This window comes from Lepidochelys olivacea (genome assembly GCF_965140295.1).
Source record: "Lepidochelys olivacea isolate rLepOli2 genome assembly, chromosome: 1".
Taxonomy (NCBI): domain Eukaryota; kingdom Metazoa; phylum Chordata; order Testudines; family Cheloniidae; genus Lepidochelys; species Lepidochelys olivacea.
In genome coordinates this window covers 50010179-50032245 of record NC_140411.1, presented here as the reverse complement: position 1 = coordinate 50032245, position 22067 = coordinate 50010179, and the positions used below count along the sequence as shown (strand labels likewise).

Genomic DNA, 22067 nt, shown 5'->3' with positions numbered 1-22067 from the left:
GAGGAAGTCCAATACCAGGCGGGGCAGGGTTACGACCCTGTCCAATGCATCTCTGACTGGTCGATACACCAACACCAAACAAGACTGGAATGGGCGCAGCCTGAGCCTGGCATGCAGGAGGCCATGTGTCCCAGCAGCTTTAGACAGTTTCTTGCCGACATCGTGGGGAACCGTCTGAGGCTCTGTATGATGTCCTGAAGTGAGCGAAACCTGGCCTCCAAGAGACACGCCCTGGCTTGGGTAGAGTCTAGGACCGCGCCTATGAACTCTATCCTCTGCACTGGGGACAGAGTAGATTTCCTCCTTGTTCAGGAGGAGACCTAAGTCGAGGAAGGTTCTCCTTATAAACTCGACCTGAGCCTCCACCTAGGCTCTCAAGCGACCTTTATCAGCCAGTCGTTGAGGTATGGAAACTCCTGTATCTGGCACTTGTGCAGGACCACCACAACGACTGCCATGCATTTTGTGAATACTCGGGGGGCAATCGACAGTCCGAACAAGAGGATGGCAAACTGGTAGTGCCCTCTGTTCACCACGAATCCGAGGTAGCGTCTGTGATGTGGGACTATTGCGATATTCAAATATTCGTCCTTCAAGTCGAGGGTGGCGTACCAGTCTCCTGGATCCAGTGAAAGGATAACGAAGGCTAGTGAGACCATGCAAAACTTGAGTTCCTTTACGTACTTGTTGAGCTGTCACAGGTCCAGTATGGGTCTGAGGCCCCCCTTGGCCTTCAATATGAGGAAATACCAGAAGTAGAAACTCTTGCCCCTTAGCTCCTGAGGAACCTCCTCCACTGCCCCTACCGAGAGGAGGGACTGCACCTCTTGAATTAGAAGTTGCTCGTGAGGGGGTCCCTGAAGAGAAATGGGGAACGGGACTGGGGGGACGGGAGGGTATAGAATTGGATGGCATATCCCCTCTCTACCATGCAGAGCACCCATCGGTCTGAAGTAATTCAAGACCAGGCATGGTAGAAAGAGGATAGACGGGAAGAGAAAGAAAGATGGGAAGAATCCAAAGGTCGTATTGGCAAGCCGTCCTCAACTGTACCCTCAAAATGGTGGTCTAGAGCCCGGTGGGGCCCTGGGCTGGCCCGAGCTTTGTACAGAGGGAGGGCTTTGCCTCCTCATTGTGCTCCTGTTCCGCCTACACAGAGTGTCCTGGCGGTTTTGGGGTTGGTAACAACGAGGGGCAGGCTGAGGCCTAAAATGTCTGCGCTGGGCAGCAGGCGTGTGAAGCCCTAGCGAACGAAGGGTAGCCCTCGAGTCCTTCAGGCTGTGAAGTCTTATTCTTCTTGGAGAAAAGAGCTACACCCTCGAAGGGAAGGTCTTGAATTGTCTGCTGGACCTCGTGGGGAAGACCAGACACCTGTAGCCAGGAGCCTCTCCTCATAACCACCCCTGTGGCCAAAGTGCAGGAGGCCACATCCACCGCATCCCAGGCTGCTTGCAAAGACGCTCAGGACACTAGTTTCTCCTCCTCCACAAACTTCCTGGGGCAGAACTTCTGTAAACTTAGCCATAGATTAGCAGGTTTTATGCCTGCAGCAGCTTACTATGGCCTGCTGGTTGGCTATACGAAGTTGCACACCTACTGTAGAGTAGACCTTCCAGCCAAACAGGTCCAGTTACTTGGCATCCCTGTTTTTAGGGGTGGATCCTTGAAACTCTTGACGTTCTCTCTGATTGGCCGCACTGACCACCAAAGAGTCCAGAGGAGGGTGGGTGTAAAGATATTCATACCCTCTAGAGGGAACAAAGTAGCAGCGCTCCAATTTCTTGGCCATAGGTACCAGAGAAGCAGGAGTTTGCCACAAGTTCTTAGATGTTTCGGTTATCGACTTGATAAATGGCAGTGTAACCCTGAATGGGCCGGAGGGAGCCAGGACGTCTATGACAGGTTCTAAATCCTCTTCCACCTCCTCTGCCTGAATCCCCAGGCTTTGGGCGGCCACCTCAAAAGCTGTTGAAGAACCCAGCTGTCCTCCAAAGCTGGGGCCGTCAAAGTCCTCGTGACCACTTCATCGGGTGAGGACGAGGAAGAGAGAACAGGAGATGGGTCCAGTTCACCGCCTTCGGCCCCCCGCCAGGGTCCCTCGGCACACAGTACTCTGACTGTGGAGCCAGTACCGATGAAGAACTCTGCGCTGCAGCCGATGCCGGGGCTGATAAATCCGGCAGGATCGAGACCGTTGGGGTCGGTAGGGACAGAGCTAAGGCTTCCACCGGTGCCGGAGCTGGCCGAGGTATCTGTGCCGGAACCGTGTGACGCGGCAGGGCCACTCTACCAGAGGACGGCCCTGTCATCAGTGGTGCAGGCGCTGACTGTGGCACGAGCAATGCCAAGGACACAGACAGACCTGGAGCACGGAGCATGGACTTGACCCTGGCTCTGATGGTACACCCAGGGTGTCCAGAACGGTCATTGAGCAGGTTGTTGCCACTGTTGCTGCCACGATGCCGGGTATGGCTGGTGACTGCACCGTGACCTGGACCTTCTGCTCCGCGATCAGCTAGATCGAACTGAGTCTACCTCCGACTCAGACGACTACGGAGGAGCAGTCCCCTGGGTCGCCAACGAACAACGACTTGATTCTGGGGAGCAATGCGCTTCCTGCATCTGGGCAGGTAGTGCCAGAGATGGAGACCGACGGGCCATCATGGTTGGCTTACCCCTGGAGTGGAACAGGGGACGTGCAGTCGCTGGAGATTTGTCCCTCCTTTGGGGGGAGGACGGCACCAGGAGGCGCATCAGGTCCGTTGCCACATCGATCGCATCCAGTGTCGATGGTGGTTGTATGTCCACCAGAAAATCTGGGGACCGAGGAGGGTTCGAACTCGACTGGATCCCGACCAGGGCAGGAGTCAAAGAAACCCTGGGTGGAAGCAAGACGGGGGCGGTCTGTCCCAAGCCACTCGCGGACAGCGCCGGCCCCTTAGGTTTCGTGGGGGTGGGGAGGGATTGGTCCCTCACCCGCCTCTTCTTTACCAGCACCGGAGATGGAGAACGGTGCCAAACTGAGGGCGACACCCTATGGCCCAAGTAGTGGCAATGCAGGTGGGCTTTAGAGTCCTTAGCCAGGCCCGTTTCATGCGCCATTGGCACCGGAGCATTGTCCACCGAAGAGGACGTGCTCGGTGCCGGGTCATTGGGTCCCGGGTCGGATTGCCCTCTCATAGCCGCCTCCATGAGCAGGAGTTTTAGTCTCTGCTCTCTGTCCGTCAGGGTTCTTGGGCAGAAACCCTTGCAAATGCAGCATTTGTCCTTTTGGTGAGTCTCACCAAGGCATCAAAGGCAAGATGAGTGAGGATCACTCTTGGGCATAAACTTTCCACAGGACTCACAGAGTTTAAACCCTCGAGACCTGGGCATACCCCCGAAGGGGAAATGAACTAACAAACCACTACTAACTAACTATAGAGAATAACTATTTACGCTAAGAATAAAGACGCTGCTAAGGCGCTTGCTGTAAGAGCGAGCAAAGTTCCAACTAGTCATCATGGGTGGTAAGAAGGAACTGGGGGGCTGGAGGGGTCGGCGGGGCCCAATATTGGGCGCCATGAAGGCGCCATTCCAGGGAGCACCCAGGCTGACCCTACAGATGCTGCTAGGGGAAAAATCTTCCAGCTGGCGTGCACACACCCTGCTTGGAATGGACATGAACAATCACTTGAAGAAGAACTTGACATTTGGCAAGAGATGGCATGTGTGTCAGGGATGTACCTTTTGTTCTCTCTGAAAATCCACACAAATTTGGCCAAAATATAAATCTTTGAAAAAGCTCAGTTTGCATATGCTTAAGAAAGACTGATTTTAACCACCAAAATCTCCAAAGATTTCATCCATATTCAAGCCTCTCACAGCAACAAGGGCTGACAAGACAGCACATACACCATCCCCATAGAGCAACTGAGCATACTACAGCTCAGGGCTTCATGGATGAAGCTGGACTTTCTCTGTGATAGCTGCTCCAGATCAGGGTGAGGTCAGCACTGGAACTGAAAACAGGAAGTCTGCCTCCTCTGCCCTCTCAATGATACCCCTGCGGGCATTCAGGCAACATGGCCAAGAAGCCATCTGATCCAAATGCAGAAGGAACAAAAGCTGGAGCAGGAGGGACAAGAAGTCTGGTGAGACTGGGACTGAGGGGGTGGAGAGAAAACCTGGGATGGTTACAGATCCAGGGAGGGAGTGTGTGAGAGGGGGCAGAGGAGACTGGGAGCCCGTTGGAGGAAGGTCAAGAATTTTTGGGGCAAAAAGACTTAAACTAGAAGCTAGGGGGAGGGGAATAATGAGACTGAACAAGGCACAGGAGGAGGGGGCAGGCCAGGACCAAGAACCAGCATGAGGGGAATGGGGGATCAGAGGAGATTAACTGACAAGGAGCTGATATGCAGAAAAGAACTGGACTGGCTGGGAAAGAGACTAGCAAGGAGCTGGGGGAGGAGGGTCAGTGCAGGGGAAGACTAGGACAAAGAACCAGTGTAATGGGGGATGCGAGAGAGATTGGACAAGGAGGTGGGAGAGAGAACTGGGGCCGACTGTGTATGGGTGTGTGGAATTTGGAACTTGGACATCCAACCAGGATGGATAAAAATCAATGATTTTTTTAAAAAAAAATTTGAAAAAAATCGGATTTTTTTAATTTAAACCTGATTTTTTTGATAAAATGCCTTTTTTTTTTTTTTTTAAGGAAAAACCTATCTAAAGATCAATTAAGATACATTATAGCTCAAAGATATCTCATCATGGAATAGGGATTATAAATGCTAGTTCTATAGTATGAAACAATATATTCACGTAATGTTTAAGAAAAATTTTGTAAATGAGTTCCAATAGATCATGGATTATGGACCCAATCTTATGGGGTTCCAGGGGCTTCTGTGTATTTAGCTTAATCTTTTTATCTACCCATCTACCAATGGGGCTCAGTCTAGAAGATACCATCAGAGATGCTTAGTTTTGCAGTTCTCAAACTGTGGATTTTGTCTCCAGAGATAACATGCTTATTAACAGCAAAAATGTTTTTAAATAAAATAAATATATAGAGGTGAGAAGAGACCTCAACCCTATTGTACCTCTGCAAAATTTGTGTACACAGAGTCAATCCCTTATCTCTCTCTAAAAGTGAAAAGCTTCAGAAAGTTCAATGAATAGAAGATTGTTGGGGGCGGACTAGATCTGGACAAGGAGAAGAAGTCTGGAGATAAATGTGAGAAGGGAGGGACAGGTAGTAGAAACAAAAACTGTTTGAGCAGTATATTCCAGAAGTCTTGAGATCTTTCCAAGTGTAGCCTTCATTAATTTGAGATCTACAATACTATTCTCTCACTAGAAGGGAAAACCTACAAGGGCAGCAGGCCGTAAAAGAGACCCAATTTGGGAATAAGAACCTTTCAAGAAATATATGTTTGCTGATGATGTTTTAAAGAAAGTCACACCGGTGAACTGGTGGAAGTCACTTAAGCACTTTGATTCAGAGACTGTTGAAGTGATCATCTCACTTTTAACAGAAGTAGCTTCTTCTGCCAGTGTAGAAAGAATACTTTCTTCCTTTGCACTAATTCGTTCCAAATTGAGAAATTGTTTGGGACCTGAAAAAGCAGGAAAGTTTTTCTTTTCCAGGTTATGAACAACAGGAAAATGAAGGTAAAGATCACTGAGTTAGCTGCAGAAGCCAATATTTTGAGTGTCTCATGTTGACCCGGCTGGCAGTCTAATTTCTTTTTTTTTTAAATATTTAAACTATTTTAGTTAAACAATTTTAATAAAAACAAACCTGATTTTAAAAATTTTGAATGTTTAACTAAATTCAAAAATTCATATGCTTGTTTTGTTAAAATATTATATGTTTGCTGTTGAAGAAAAAAATCCAGAACACATAACGTTGTTGTTTTAGTTAAATAAAAAATTTAAATGTCTGGTGATAGGAGGTCTCTCCTCTTAATACAGCATGGCAAGAAAGTCCTCCAAATATAAATGATTAACCTATGGAATTGGAGATAGTTCACCTCCCAATGACTTCATAAATACCTGCTTCAATTACACCTTTGGTAAATGAAATAACCTAACAATCGTTCATTTTCTGATATAACTGTAAAACTAATCTGAAAAGTTTTCAAAATAAATCACTTTAAAAATGTATAATGTGTACCTTCTAAAAATGAAACCTACATCTATCTCTGAGTTGTGAAGAATATGTATTAAGGTTACAACAACCAACAAGAATGCACTTTTATGTAGAAATCCATGATTAAATTGAGTCTTCCTGACTAGTGATTTAAATCAATCCACCCTGTGTCACACCTAGAGGGGAATACTATGCCTGGCTGAAAAAGAAGCCTGATGAGAGGAAACTGGGACAGCAAAGAGAATGGGACCTGGAAAAGGAGTGCAAGGCGAGAACTGGGTTAGGGCAGAAGGGATCAAGCTTGGAGGTAAAGAGACAGAAAAGCAAGCTCACAAGTACACACTCCCCTCCAGAGCCTGGACAGGAATCCAAGATTTCTGAGGATCACCATTCCTCTACCAAGAGCAAATAACCATGAGAGCCAGTGACAGTGTGTGTCTCATCACCCTCTATTGCTGTCCACATAGAAGCAAAAGTCTGTGTTGTGGCTCTAACGGTTCCAACACTGCTGATGACCAAGGTGGATGTCAATCTGATTCCACATGGTAGAATGTCTACTTCTTCAGTATCTTTGTTTTTTAAATTAGACTATTAGGAACATTAAGGTTGTGAAGTTAAACATTCAGAAGTTGGAATCATGCTGGCATTTCCTTACGTGCATCTTTATTTTAGCTTCCTTGTGCATATGCATTATTATAGAAATTACATGATCATATACCGTTTTTTGACAGGACCCCTGCCTCAAAATGGACCATGCTCTGGGGCTGAATCATGGTTGTGTAGTAAAAAAATGCAGTTGCTAATAGGATCCCCTACCTCATTTGCTGCAGAAGTGAGAAGGTGTGTAATGAATGAGGAAGGGGATCATAAAAGAGAAAGGATGGTCTCACGGTTAAGGCAGTTGAATTCTGTCCTAGAAAAGTGGTGTCCATCCCTGTCTCTGCCACAAAATTCCTATGCTAGGAAAGTCACATAAGCCAAACTTTTCAGAGGCGGTCACTAACTGCGTGTTCCTCATTTTCTGGGTATCCAACTTGATACTCGAGGGTCTAACTTACATGAGTGCTGAGCACTCACAGCTGCAGCTGAAATCAATGGGAGCTCTGCTTGAATATATAAAATGCTATATAATGCCAAGTACTCTGAAAAATCTGGTTCCAGGTGTCTCAAATTGGCTACCCATAATCAGTGGAAACTTTTGACCTTAATCTCTCAGTTCTTCATCTGTAAAATGCAGACAATAAGGCAACCTCTCAACTCATGGGTGTTGTGAAGATAAATAAATACATATTTGTGAAGCAATCAGATACTATAAGCACCATAGAAAAGCCCATGATGATTTTAACTATCTTCAGAGCAGAGGCTTCCTTAATTCTGGTATTTACTAATTTTTGAATGCTTGACTTTGCACCTTTAACAATGTTCTTTTAACGTAGTTTTGTGTGTGTAATGTATAGTATGTACATATAAACCAACACAAATACTATGGCTCTGATGTTAGGAAGTCTAGCGCATGGGCAGGCAGCTGACCCTCCATACCACATGTTCCAGGATTAGGCATATAATTAATCTTTTTTAACATGCCTTTTTGTTGTATCAAATTCTAAAAACCATATACTAGAAATTGTTACAGAAGCCTTGTTGCATTAAATTATATTTTAAGAGATTTATTCCTTAAGCAGAACTTATTTTGTGATAACCATCAGTTACACTAATGTATTAATTACATTGCATTTTCCACATTGGTATATGAGTAGTTTTATTCCTTCAAACTGCATCTGAAACAGGTCATGTACTTCTTTTTAATTACTAGAGTATAAAGACAGACATCGGTGGTTCATTCAGTTTACTCATGCAAAATTTAAAGCGACTAGATCAAATTACATCCACAGGTACTATTTTGCAGGAGTATGTAATTTTTTTATGTAATTCCAAAATGTACTGAAGGCACCAGTCTCAATAAACAGGTTCAAAGTTTTAAGAGTTTAAAATCTAACCTCTTAAATAAGAAACTCTAGCAAGTAATTCTTATTTGCATCATCAAGATTGGAAGAGTGATGGTATTATGGGAAAGAGTGCAAAATTCATAGTTTAGTTAAAGAAAAAGTCAGACCAAAGAATATTTTAAGTTGTTTGTCAAGGGAATTTAAGAGAAAAATAAGATATACTTCTATGGTTTAAAACCATTTAAAAATTTACTCCACTACACGGGACTTACAAAGAACCAACTTGCAAAAATTCATGGAGGAGTTATTTAGTGGCAAGCTGGCCAGAGGCAGAAACCATAATTTTTATTTTAAAAAATGTCAGTTTTTGCTATAAGTACAGCCATGATAAACACACAGTTGTAACAGTCATGTATAGCATTCAACTTTCCTTCTTGGTCCTTGGAACACAAATAGGATTTTTTTATTTCAATCCATAACGACTAAGCTTGGCAGGATTCAATATATTACAATTCAGTAACAAGCTTAATGAAATCTAGATTCAATAACTTACTTCATCTGCGAGATGTATTTGTTTTTATGAAATTGCCTCTGCAGATTCCTACTGTATCACTGAACGAATGATGAACTGTGCTTCCTGATCTCAGGACTATTCTAGAGCAGTTTAAATTATTAGGGATATATATACTTCAAGCTGTTGACTGGGAGTTCCACTGAGTTATAAAGCCCATGCCCGTAAATCTGTTTTCTTTCCATTTGTGAATGTGGTCTTAAAACAGTCTTTCCTTTACTGTATAATTTGTTTAGCTTTACATTTTTATTAATCAGTATGTTTAAGCAGTTTAAATACAGATCTAATTACAGTAGTAGTAGTTGGTAGCATTGGCCTGAAATGAGGGATTGGATAAGTGTGTTCTGGCTTTAGGCAATGTGATAAATGAGATTACATACTGGTTTATGATGGGAATTTAAAGAGCTTGAAATGCCTGGGAGGAAGTCATTTCCTTGTTCAGCTTTTATTCCCAGAGCAAGCATCACCTCAAATTTATCCTTTTAGAGACAGAAGGCAAAGCAAACAAGGCTGTTTCTAAAGGCTCAGAGTTTTGTATCTGAAACTGTCAAATCCTTCACCAAGAATACAATGAAAAAAAATAGTTCCAGAAGCTCATTCTAACCACAAAAAGTCCTTGGTACCACTACCATCCTCTTCTCAAAAACTGTATTTCAAGGCCTCAGGATGCACTGACAAAGGTCTCCAAAAGGAATTCCAAGTTAATTAAACCAATCAAATGAAAGAGATGCTCATCTATTTGGATGTGTCCTGGTGCCATCTAACTTCTCTGGTTAATATATTCACAATCCATCTCTTTGGCTGAAGGTGGAAATGGGGGAGAAGGAGTGGAGAAGAGAAGGCCATTTGAATTCTGCAATGTCCTCTCCTGAAAAGTTCAACTGGGCAACACCTCAGAAATAATTACTCCTAAAACAGAGTCCAATAAAACTGCACCAGAATTCACCCCTTTTAAAAACTCTTCACTCCCTAACCCTGTATCAGAGAGATCACCATTTTCAAGAAAAGCAGAGAACTATCAGATCCAGAATGAATTTTCATCATACCAGATTCTAATCAGGTCAGGTGCCCACCTAAACACTGCAGCTAGCCTAGCTAACACAAATACGCTCAAGCCAGACCACTCATCAGTATCCTTGAGAAGGCAGGAGAACACTACAAAAACTTCAAACCTTCCATTCTAGGGAGTGCAAAATCCTGATACAGTCAGACAATGTTAGAGTTTTAGACGGGCAGCAAACAAAGTAGAACCAAGGGCTGGAACATTAATACTAATCTTTTGGAACTTGATTTTGCAATAAGGACAACTGCCTTAGCCAACAGTCTCTCACAGAAAATTCATCCCTGTCTCTCAAAATCTTTCAGTTTCTGGTAAAATGGAGGAAAGTGAAGGGAACACCACACATGCTTCTGTGTCAACCAAAAACTTCACAATCCGAATAGACGACAGCTATAAACTTGAAACCAAAGGCATAATCCTCCCTATAGTTTGTAGTCAGGCAAACTATTTTGGGCTGCAGTGAAGAGTGGAGTACAACTGTTTGCCGCTTTTTCCAGCCTTGAAATATCACCCTTTTCTTTACATATCAACTGAAAATAGTGTATAATGATGTCCTTTTAATGAGTTAAACACAGGCACAATCTTTGTTTCAATATACAAGTCTCAGACATTTCTACATTATTCTGCATGTCACATCTTTGAAGGCCGATCTTTGTAGTGCTTAAGCACATTTAGTATTATACACAACAGTAGTATCAGGTTTGAGACCACAGAAAAGGAAAGAAATCTGAAGGAAAGGACAAAATAAAACTTGGAAAAGAAAAACAGTGAGGGAAATAACTGAAGTGGAGAAGGTAACATACAAATAGAAATGAGAAGACTGCCTACTACTTTTGTAATCTACTGACAGCAGACCTCAGATGGCAATCAGATTTGATCCTCTGAACTGTCCCTGGGGAGGAGAAATTGCTTAACCATCACTTTAACAGCGCAACTAGTTGAAAAAGAACAACAATGAAAGGGTACAAAGGGAAGATGTGTTAAATCCCATCCTGGGCTGAAATTTTAAACTGTCCAAAGTGGACAATAGGTGCCAGGATGGTTGTTTTAAATCTATAATGAGAAATTTTTAAAATAGAGTATAAAACAGAACCAAATGAATTTGTAAACTAAGTTCAGAAAAAACTTGCTAATTAGGGGTTTTCAAGGCTTTGGGTAATTTTAAAAATTGCTTGAGTAACAGACCAGAGGAAATGCAAGTTAATGCACTACCAAGGATTTTGTGCTGATTGGTTGAGTTTGAGAGGACAAAGTTGCCTTCCCTTTGGGGGATTTTTTTCTCTGGGGAGCATGGCAATTTACTCAGTGTGTCAGTGAACTGAGAGCTTTCTCTGTTTTTACACTAACTAGTACAATAATAGCCTCTTGATACTACTATAAAATAAATAAATCTTCTCTCCATTTGTGTGTACATCTTGACTGGTCTTTTAGGGAAAGAGAATCAGTCTTTAATAACAGAACATAAGAATTGAGAGCTACCACCTAAAACTCCTCAAATACATTTATTCTATTTGAGAAACTCAAACAAGAATTTTCCCCCTTTAAAATCCCTAAACAAATGAGAGGGAATAAAAGAGACAAGGTGGTTGACGTAATAGCTTTCATTGGACCAGCATCTGTTAGTGAAAGACAAACTTTCAAGCTTACACATAACTCTTCTTCAGGTCTGTGGAGTAAGGGAGATTATGTAAAATACAGGAGTGAGTAAAAATTCATTTTAACATTTTGCTTTTTCCTTCCTTCCTTGGTTCAGGTCACACCAGCACAATCAAACCCTAACACAAAGATTTAGCAATAATGGTGTGTTAGTAAAGTTAACAAACAGGGTAGCGAAAATCAGAAAGCCTTAAAACTCCTATCCTAAACACCAGAGAGACATGCACTGGTATAGGCTAGAAGGAAAGGGAACAGGGAGATCCCAGAAACTCCTCCATCCTCCCACATATAAGGGAAGGGTAAATCTGCTAAAAAGGGATGAGAGCAAAGAAGTGCAAAAAAAATCTAGGAGACGTGGAGAAGAAAAACTAAAAATTTAAAATTGCAGGACCCAAGATCATTCTTGAATATTGATCTCTCCTCCAACTCCACAAACAAAAATCTAGGCTTTAGAAGTATTACTTGAGTAATAAGGTACCACTGGACAGGGCCCAGTTAACCTGGCACCTCAGAATGACTAGCTTCAATTTTTTTATTTTTTCCTATAGTGAGTGCAATGCCCTCTGGCCATATAGGTGAGAGCATATAAAATTTCAATTGAATGTACAATTGAACACATCCAGATAAACATCTGGGATGGTGGCATGCATGACTGGAGGTGTTTGGCAAAGATGCCAGTAGAGTCAAGGGATGTTTAAGAGGACAGTATGATGCTTTTAAAAAATGACACTGATTAAAATATGCCACTCAGGTAAAACTAATCTGGTTCATCTTAAGCCTAAACTTTTATTTAATTGTACGATGCCCAAAATACTTGTACTCCTATGCTTATTAAAATCTTGCACCTTCCTAAGCTGTTAATAATAGAAAATAACATACATATATCATACACTAGGTTTTCTAATTTGCCTATTTTTCTTCAAATATATCTAAGGCATGTCTCAATTTTTATTAATTTATATATGAATACCTAAAGACCCCAATTACTACAGTCATTTTACTAGGCACTGTACAAATAAAAAACTTACTTACGCAGCGGGGGTAAAAAGCAATTTAGCTTAATTTGCTAAATAAAATTTAAAAAACAATTTTAATTAAACAATACAAGTTGTATGCATATAGACAAAGACACAGAGGAAAGCACAATCCCTGCCCTGATGACACAGACAAAAGGTTGACAAATGCAATATAACATAAAAATTAGTAAGGTGAAAACTCAGCACAGCTTTATCGGTTAAATGTTGTCATTTTTTGTTTTACATTTTTTTTTTAACAGGGTGGGGAAAGGGGGGGGGCAATCAGTAGTTAGGGCAAGGAACGGGCAAGTTAGTTAGTGAAGAGGAAGGACAGCCACAATTTGTCACCTCCTTAGCCATGATCAGCAGATAGAGTTTTGTAAGCAAAAAGAGATTACCTCATCCTGTTTCACATATCTCCTTAAGACTAATGAGCCTATGAGAACTATGAACTTAGTTTAAAGGTGCTTTTACAAAGCCATACGAGTTTATATGGATTACACATAGTACTTCCGAAAAATTCTGTTTAGAAAAAACATGTGTAAAAAGTTTTGAATGCTCAGAACAGCCAAACAGAAGTCTATCAAGCTTTAAAAAAAAAAAAAAAAAGGATTGAGAACATACATGAACTTCAAGCAAACAGGTAATTTTTTCAGTAAATTATATGAGCATGAAAACATGGAATTTAAAATTAGATCTCTTCAACCTTAACTACAGAAACACTAATAGGATACACACTGTAAGATACACATGGTCCCAACTGCATCGGGCAACCTGCACCTCATAAAGAACAATACACCTTGTCATAAATATAAAGGGAAGGGTAAACCCCTTTGAAATCCCTCCTGGCCAGGGGAAAGCTCCTCTCACCTGTAAAGGGTTAAGAAGCTAAAGGTAACCTCGCTGGCACCTGACCAAAATGACCAATGAGGAGACAAGATACTTTCAAAAGCTGGGAGGAGGGAGAGAAACAAGGGGTCTGGGTCTGTCTGTAGTCGTCTTTGCCGGGGATAGACCAGGAATGGAGTCTTAGAACTTTTAGTAAGTAATCTAGCTAGGTATGTGTTAGATGATGATTTCTTTAAATGGCTGAGAAAAGAATTGTGCTGAATAGAATAACTATTTCTGTCTGTGTATCTTTTTTGTAACTTAAGGTTTTGCCTAGAGGGGTTCTCTATGTTTTTGAATCTAATTACCCTGTAAGATATCTACCATCCTGATTTTACAGGGGGGATTTCTTTATTTCTATTTACTTCTATTTTTTATTAAAAGTCTTCTTGTAAAACACTGAATGCTTTTTCATTGTTCTCAGATCCAAGGGTTTGGGTCTGTGGTCACCTATGCAAATTGGTGAGGCTTTTTACCAAACCTTGTCCAGGAAGTGGGGTGCAAGGTTTTGGGAAGTATTTTGGGGGGGAGGACGCGTCCAAACAGCTCTTCCCCAGTAACCAGTATTAGTTTGGTGGTGGTAGCGGCCAGTCCAAGGATAACGGGGGTAATATTTTGTACCTTGGGGAAGTTTTGACCTAAGCTGGTAAAGATAAGCTTAGGAGGTTTTTCATGCAGGTCCCCACATCTGTACCCTAGAGTTCAGAGTGGGGGAGGAACCGTGACACACCTCTAACCTGCTGACTCCTTCAACCTAATTCCACCAAAACCCTGAGGGGGATGCCAGAGGATTTCAGCTCAACTAGAGGTGAAAAGTTTGTGCTGGAATAAAGAAGTGGTTATCTGGGGCCCTCCAAATTCCCCCTTCTACCCCCAGCCAGTAATATAGCACCACATGTTAATAAATCTCACTTATTAGCTTATATTAGTTCCCCATCACATGCTTAAAGCTGCCCAGACGGGAGGGAATCCACAGGTATCAGTACCAGGCACCGGAATGGAAAAAAGGGCAATCCATCCAAAAGCCTTTGCCTCTTCAAATTAAGCAATGGGAGAAGCGCACAAATCACACCCCATAAAGAAATTCTAAAAATGGATGCTGGCAAAATTTATTCTCTTTAAAATAGATTACTCCTATACACAGGAAAACAAGGTCCCTAAATGCTTAGCCATCAGAAAGCTTCACACTCATTTCAACCAGTAAAATAATTACTAATGTCTTGCAGGCTGCTAAGAGCAAAATCATGATTGTGTATCAGTGAATAAAAAAGTCAATGCTTTTTTTAAAGTCAAAAACAGCATTTTATTTAAATCAGATCTTTTATTTAAATTATAATACGGTTCTTTTTAAAAATACACCTGCTTAAAATTACATCTGAATTTAATACAAAATAAGTTAAGGCCTAAATTTATTATAATCTGTCAAAACATTTAAATTATATAGAAAAGTGATAGACACTTTAATTAAGCATATTTATTTTTAAAGAAAGAATCGGGGAAAAACATTTAACTTGTGAGGTCAAGCTTTATGAATATGGAACAGCAGGTCATGTACTGTATTGTGAGCTTGTTTTGATTTAATAAAAATAAATCTGATATGCTGTTGTGTGTTTAATTAAACTCCAGTTACTGTTCTAATGTAGCTTGACACAAATCATGAGCAGAGGGTTAATTATCTAGTAAACAAGCAATACATCATTCATCATTTTCTAACGTACTACAAATATACAGGTTTCAGAGAAGCAGCTGTGTTAGTCTGTATTCGCAAAAAGAAAAAGGAGTACTTGTGGCACCTTGGAGACTAACAAATTTGAGCATAAGCTTGAAGTGAGCTGTAGCTCATGAAAGCTTATGCTCAAATAATTTGTTAGCCTCTAAGGTGCCACAAGTACTCCTTTCTTTTTAGAAATATACAATCAATATGAAAATATTAAGCTATATAATTGCTTAAATAGTTATAGTTTACCCTCATAGGCAGAAAAGAGATGTACCAAATCTAATGTAAATTAATCAACATTTTAATGGTTATGTCAACCAAATGTGACTACACCTTTCTTTAGAAAAAACTGAAGTACAAAGAGAAAAATTTATTTAAATTGGGGCTTTCCATTTGGTCATTTGAATCATTATTTAAATCACCTTGATTTGAATCAATCCACCCTAAGCCACCTAAAATCTTCACATTGTCACATAACAGATATGCTTAACATAAAATAAAAAAAAAAAAAAATCAAAGCACAGAAAAACTTCTGCTTGTTTCACAAAGTTCACTAGGATGCTTAAAACAAAGTTTCTTCCACAACATGCACTTTTGCCCCATATTCTCAACTTACAACTTTTGCCCATTTTGTTTTTATCAAAACGGAGTTGTGTGGGATACACTTTGCCAAATCTATGGAAAATAAAGTTCTTTATTTGCAATATCCACGAAAATATATACAGAAGCAGTCTATAGACACTAAGGGCATGTCTATACTTCACAGTGATGCAGCTGCGCCGCAATAGTGCTTAGTGAAGATGCTACCTACACTGACGGGAGGGCATAGATCAATACGACACTCTCTATATCGGGAGGTAGGTCCGTATAACTGCATCACTCAGAGTTGTTTTCTCCACACTCCTGAGCAACATAGTTATACCGACATAAGTTTGTAGTGTAGACCACGGCTAAGAAAAGTAAAGCAAATAAGTTAAATTCAAACGAGTTTTAGAACTGGACATGGAGAGTTTGTATATTTAAAGAAATGTTTGGACACTCCCTACAAATTACATGACTTGCATCCACTTAGTGCCACAAGAGTTGAAATCTCTCAATTTTTGAACAATTAAGTGTCAATTTTTTTCTTTTCTAGTTTAACTTATCTCAGAAATTGATATCAGGCTTAAATGTATTATAGTCCTCTCCAAAAGAATAAACTGGGTTTGACTGACAGAGAAGCAAAGGCTGGAACTGCTTTGAAAGCAACAGACTACGCTAACTCTTAGTACAGTGGGAGAGGAGTCCATTCAATAGTTGCCCTTCCAAAGCCAGTGATAACTAGGCTTTTAGTTCACTAGTGAGGGTCTCGTCCTCTTTACATGGAAAGGTATGAGTGATAATTTAGGCAACTAGAGCACTGGGGGATTAAAAGAAGGATGATCTGGGTTCTGGACTTTAAGGACACTTGTGTTTATTTTTTCATTAAGAAGTTCATCAAGAAGTGCATCAGCAGATGTGGCACACGTATAAAAAAAATGGCACTCTTGAGGAAAATCTGCAGTAGGACTGAAGAGTTTCTCCAAGCAGTTGACTACTTACTTCTAAAGATGGGTCATCAGATTCTTAGATCTGCACAGAGTGGCACACATCCAACCCCCACCCCCACCGCATTGACAACTGCGTATCTTATGAGACCTGCAATAAAAGGGAGGAGAGTGTAAATTAAAACAAAGTTGAGAGCAACACACACACACAATTTATATTTTCCTGCTTGAAGGACTCAATTTCATTTAAAAATTCTGATAGAAGGAAAGGAAACCCAGGAGGTTTTATCCTTTACTTCCATTTCACGGTTTCTATTAAAGTTAGGCAGAACACCACACTTTAGTGGGAAAAGCTGACATTACCAAAAGAGTCTTTGTGAGGGATAGATATGTATCATTTCCGTGACAATAAAATACAGTTTACTGTAAAAAATGTCTACTCTATGCCTCAATCTCTGTCACACATACTATTTACAATGTTTATAAGACATTAAACTACTTAGTGAACCAGTTTCATCTCTTGGAACTGAATTTTTTTCTATGTTTACGTAATCCACAAACACCAAAAGACTGCATTCTCAGGTACTGCTTACGGCCCCAATTCTGTATCAGTTATGTTAACACTGACCCTTGTCTGTTAATAGTCCTAGTGATCCCAATGGAAGACCACTCTGATTCAGAAGTCTGCATTAGAAAATCTCAGATAAAATAAAATAAAAAAAAATTTAACACCAACATAACCCATCTAATTTTGATGGGGAGTTGTTGTTTTACCATCTCTCACAAAAACTACACCAAAGTTACAATCAGCTGAGGCACTAGAGCTGGAACATGCTCAATTTAAAAGCAAGGGGGCTGCTGGCAGGACATTCCCCACCAAAGGCCCCCAACTCCGGAATTCACTACTTCACCCCCCCATTTCCAGAACACCACAACTCTTGACTTTCAGGACATGCTTCAAGGCCTACCTATTTTCTCATGCTTTGGAGTGGGATTGGAGAGGCAATCTGTGGTAGGAGGAGTGAGGGAAGAGACTGGTGTTATTTAAGAAGGCTGAGTTCTTTATGCTTTTGCATTGATTCTTTGTTTATTACATCACATAACAGGAGTTACTTTAGATTAAGTTTGTTGTAGTTTAAGTTTTTGTATGAATTGTGTACATTTTATTTTTATTGTGAAATCTTTTAGAACTTTAGAATAGCTACTTGTATAAATCACAATATACACACATTTGTTCTTGCTAGCGAGGGATTGCATTGTTTATCTCACGCTCAAACTCATTTACTGTTTGTATCAATACTTTGTTTAAAATGCATTAAGCATACTCTACCATATTTAAAAACTAAACAGAAAATCAAAATTCCTCTGAGACCAACATTTAACCGATAATTTCACTGACCAGAGGGTTAATAAAGATACACCTTTATCTTCACATATACACACAAATATAAATGGTTTCACTTTTCCAGGTGTGTTTGGAGGCAGGGAAGAGGAGAGAGTCCATTCTTAAAGGCCCTCTGTTCTGGCAATTCTTCTCCAGCTGATGTCTGCACAATTCCCTCCAGAAACTGTCAATGCCACTCAAGCACTGTCCATAAAATAAGGCAACCTAACGCATTCCCCACTACTCTCACAGGAGGAGGACCAGGCTGCTTAATAACCTTTTTAATACACAATGAATTTTCAGAATTTTTCACACATCAGCCACAGTTCAGGACTGATTTTAAAATAATTCTCTCAAACTTCTCACTCTTTCTGGAGTTTTTTTTGGTTATATGATTGCATACACAGACACTGCATTATTTTTACAAACCTATGAAAGGATGATGAACTGTCATATCAGCACAAAGTGCTACGCACTATAACTGCCGCTAGACAGTAATTTAGAACTATTCTGGAGGAGGCAAAGGATGTCTGAAGGAAAAGAACGCATCCGATGAAGTGAGCTGTAGCTCACGAAAGCTTATGCTCAAATAAATTTGTTAGTCTCTAAAGGTGCCAAAAGTACTCCTTTTCTTTTTGAGAATACAGACTAACACGGCTGCTACTCTGAAACCTGAAGGAAGAGAGACAGTAAAGGAAGGAAAGCCTAGAAAAGAATTGGGGCTCAATAGCATCAAGGAGGGCAAACAAAGAGAAGATTATGAATTTGCTCTCATTTTTCCTACCCTTCTTTTCCTATACCTAAAAATCACCCTCCTAATCTCCCACTTTGGATCCTCCCTCCACTCATCTTCATGCCTTCTTCCAAGTTGTCCCTTTGAAAATACTCCACTTGCTGCACAAAAGGAGTATGTTGTCTCCTCCAAATCCAACCTCAGAAAACATTTCCTCCAAGAAGCCTTTCAATTATTATCACTATTAGACTTCAACACTTTTACATTATAATCATTTTACTATGTATAAATTGTGCTCCTGTCTGAACTAGGCTATAAATGTTTTCTTATACTCTTGTACAGCATGAAGTCCAATATCAGTGCTCAACAAATAAAAATAGGACAGAGAAAGGGAGACCAGAGAAAGAAGAGAAAAACAAAGATAAAACAAGAGTGAGACACAAAAAATATATACCACCAGAAAAACCTCCTGTTATCAGTCACAGATATGCAGCACTGCCTCTAGAAAATATGTACATGTGAGAGAGTCAAGAGTAAAGGATTACACCTTTACAACTTTCCTTTTCAAAACATTGACAATTGTTGAAATTTACATTTTTTTATTTCAACCTTAATGATTTCTCCTAACCGTCCAACTTAAACCTCTACTTTGAAGACTGACTTTTTCAAAATGTGTTTTAGCATGTGAACTTCCTACATAAGAGTCTGACATTCACACTTCCACAACTTTAGTTTATCCAGCTTCTTCTCAGACAAGACACACAGAACCACAGTTTGGTATACCAACCAATTGGTATACTAGTAAAACGTGTAAATGAAGTATTAGGTATTACCATTGACCTATAAGAATAAGAAACATGGGCACAAGGGAAAATAGGTTGAATACTTAGGCACAAGGTGTAGGGCTAACTACAATTGTTTTCTCCTGCACATGCTTTCAGATGTAGGTGGTGAGCACGTGGCACATTACAGTCAAAAAGAGCACATCATTTCTTGATTCTCTAACACAACCATACATTTTTTTAGGTGGTTTGTGCATAATATATATTCAAATGTTTCACAGAATCAAAGCTTAGGGTTGGAAGAGACCTCAAGAGGTCATCTAGTCCAACCCCCTGCTCAAAGAAGGGCCAACCACAACTGAACCATCCCAGCCAAGGCTTTGTCAAGCCAGGCCTTAAAAACTTCTAAGGATGGAGATTCCACCACCTCCCTAGGTAACCTATTCCAGTGCTTCACCACCCTCCTAGTGAAATAGCTTTTCCTAATTCTACTTCAACTCCTAATTCAATTCTACCTTGATTAGCTAAGCACAATTAGTGCTGTTCAAAAAAAAAAATTAAAAGGTTTTTCAACTATTCTCCACAGTAATTTAAAACAAAATACACAGAACTTGTATAGCATTTTACACATGAAATGCACTATACCAATTCTGATCAAATAGATTAGAACCTGCTGTTTTCAGGAAGAAGACTATAACTTAATTGGTTTGGAGGGAGGGAATGTGAAAATGTATGTCACTGCATACCACCCTGAAGTCAAAGATTGAGGGGAGGGTTAGCTCAGTGGTTTGAGCATTGGCCTGCTAAACCCAGGGTTGTGAGTTCAATCCTTGAGGGGGCCATTTAGGGATCTGGGGCAAAAATTGGGGACTGGTCCTGCTTTGAGCAGGGGGTTGGACTAGATGAGGTCCCTTCCAACCCTGATATTCTATGATTTGAGATGTATTCCACTTTAAATATCCTCAATGTTTAAAATTTTCTACCTTGTTTGTTATCTATTTCACAGTTAATGAAGAGACACTGAACTTGGCAAAAGTGCCTCCCCATCACTTCATAAAGTGTTGAAATCAAATAAAGAATTGCGTGGCTTTCAGTAACTGTGTTAAACCAGAGTTAATATAACACTCAACAAGAAATAGTTATCAATAGGTAACTATTTAAAAGTCAAAACCCATGCAACTCGGAATCTCATTATTTCTTTTAGAGTAAAATCCTGTCCTGTAAAAGCTCAGTTACTGCAGTTGAATTTTCAGGTTTGTACACCATCATTTATTGTTGATTTGTTTTGAAGAACAGAAAGGGAGTTATTTGCAGCAGCAGCATGAAGTTACAGACTCATGACCAGAGACTCAATACATATTTTAAACACAAAATGTTCTTCACCTGGTAATTCAAGTGTAAAATTTCAGATGTAGTAACCCAACATCCATATCTACTCCTCCCCCCCAACAGAAGGTGGTTAAAAAGCAGACAACATGAGGGAACGAGTTTGCTGCAAATAGTGACCCGGCAAATCCAGGTCGTCCTCAGTCACCATCTCCCGCTAGCTGAGCAGCCTCCGACCACTGGGGAGTGGAGAGTATTGAAGCGAGTGAGATGCGGTCTTTTCCCCCCTTCTCGACCTCGAGCAGCAGCAGGACTAAGGGGCTGCGGGAACCCCGGCTGCCGCTAAGCGGGGGCTAGGCCAGCTGCCCGGGGCAGCGAGGGGACAGCCAGCGCCAGGGGAATCACAATTGTTAACCCCCTCGGCACGGCTCCGCCACAAGGAGCCACCAGCCAGCAGCACATTGAGGGAGCGACGCCGTCCGCCAGGGACACAGCAAGAGCCCAGGCCACGGGGGAATGGGCGGGGGACGACCCACAGCACCAGCCACCAACTCCGGGGGAGGCGGCAAAGCCCCGCCAAGGTCACCCCCTCGCTGCGACCCCCCCCCAGCCAGGAAGGGGAGGGGGCGCCAAGTTTAGTATGTAGAGGCTGGAGATCGCGCAGGGGCGGCGGCGGGGGGAGGGGAGCAACTAGCGGGGGGGGGGCGCCCCCACACACTGGCCGTGCAGCATGGTCCGGGCTGGCGCCGCTCCGGCCCGACTGCAGCGGGGGAGAAAGGAAAATGGAACAGCGTGGGGGGCGGTTGGGGGTGCACAGCCGCGTTGCCGGGCTCCTTACCTCCCCTGCAGCAGCAGCAGCCGCCGCCTTTCCTTGCTGCCAGGCGGGTCCGCTCCGCGCTGCCGCTGCTCTGGGCTCGGAGAGGAGCCGCCGCCGTAGCCGCAGCCAATCGCCTCTAGCCGCCTCCCCTTCCGCAGCTCGCCCCGCTCTGCCTGTCGGCTTCAAAATGGCGCCAAGTTGTCTCCGGCTGTTCCAATGGAACCGCCGAGAGAGGCGAGCGGGCAGCAGGGCGGAGCAGCAGCGCCCCCTGCCGGCCGGCGCGGGCAGAGCCCCGCACAGGCGCGGGCAGGCGGAGGGAGAGCGAGCCAGACTCACACAGAAACAACTTCCACAGCCAGGCACCTAGCCCCTCAAAGGGGTGAGACCCCGCATATCGCTGTGCAAACCAGCGCCGGCGGCTGCAGAGCGACTCAGCCATAAAGGCTGCGGAGCAGAGCCGACTCGGATTCCCCCCACCTAAGCAACGTACAGAAAACTAAACTCCTGCTGCC

At 42.0% G+C, this 22067-nt stretch overlaps 1 protein-coding gene across 2 annotated transcripts in view; it reads right to left on the bottom strand.

Annotated features, from left to right (window-relative positions):
* The window catches only part of PDS5B (PDS5 cohesin associated factor B), a 259724-nt gene extending 238001 nt beyond the window's left edge, over positions 1 to 21723 (bottom strand). For both annotated transcript variants that reach the window (XM_084617358.1, XM_084617359.1), the window contains exons 1-2: positions 21577 to 21723; positions 16569 to 16664 (exon numbers count right to left, since the gene is read on the bottom strand). The gene's annotated coding sequence lies outside the window, so the exon portion shown is untranslated. The remainder of the gene's footprint in view (positions 1 to 16568; positions 16665 to 21576) is intronic.
* Positions 21724 to 22067: the final 344 nt, after the last annotated feature.